The sequence below is a fragment of the Microtus ochrogaster genome, chromosome 22, assembly GCF_000317375.1.
Source record: "Microtus ochrogaster isolate Prairie Vole_2 chromosome 22, MicOch1.0, whole genome shotgun sequence".
NCBI lineage: Eukaryota > Metazoa > Chordata > Mammalia > Rodentia > Cricetidae > Microtus > Microtus ochrogaster.
Window position 1 is genome coordinate 11,796,078 of NC_022023.1, and position 899 is coordinate 11,796,976.

An 899-nucleotide genomic window follows, 5' to 3' on the forward strand; every position below is an offset into this window, starting at 1 on the left:
GTACACGCAAGAGCTTTCGGGTGCGGCTTATCTGACGGAGGCCCTCTTTGTACACCAAACCCTCAGACTCCACAAGCATTTCTGTTATATCGTCAGTCAAGGCTGTGGGGATAGCAGGCCCAGTGTAAATCAGAGCTGGCTTTCCTAAAACCACTCCCTGGCTGCCCCCCACCACTTTTCAGAGACCTACACTTTCATCCCACTTTTCACCCCAGAACAGCACATTTGTGACTTGGACAAATTTGTTTTTGCTCACCCATAAAGTGTATGAGCTCTCCATGACCGCAGTAAACGGCAGCGTGTGCCGCAAATAAATTTGCTTTTGGATTCTCCAACTCAAACAAGAAGAGGTCTCCAGGCTGAGGATCCATTTTGTCTAAATCCAACTCATGGAAGTTTTTGCTTAGGAACTCCGAATCAGGGAAGAATGCAAATCTGCGGGATGCCCCTCTGGACCTCTAAGAGGAGAAAAGTCTCAGGTTGCAGGCTGTGTTCACAGGTATACCTAGGTCATTGTGCTCATCACAGATGATGGACCTAGCTCAGGGTGGGACTCTAGGCTGAAGGTCTTCACTATTAACACCTGATTTGCTGTGCTAAAAGTACACAAGAGGCCTAAAAACCACATATATTCCCTACCCTGAGCCACCCTTAAGGATCCCATATTGTGCAGCAATCGGGAAGAATGAATTCACTGCCCTGGTTCTATCTAAGCTTTGGTTTTGGAGGAGAGAGAGTAGGGCTATTGAAACACTGTTAAAGAACCTATGACCACCAAGAGACTCCTCACCCCAGGACTCTGGGCATCTTTGTGATCTTATGCCTTTTGGTCAGGAGGCATTCTCTCTAACATTCACCAAATAGGGAGAACATCTTCCGTCTAGCTCCCCTCTCATCTC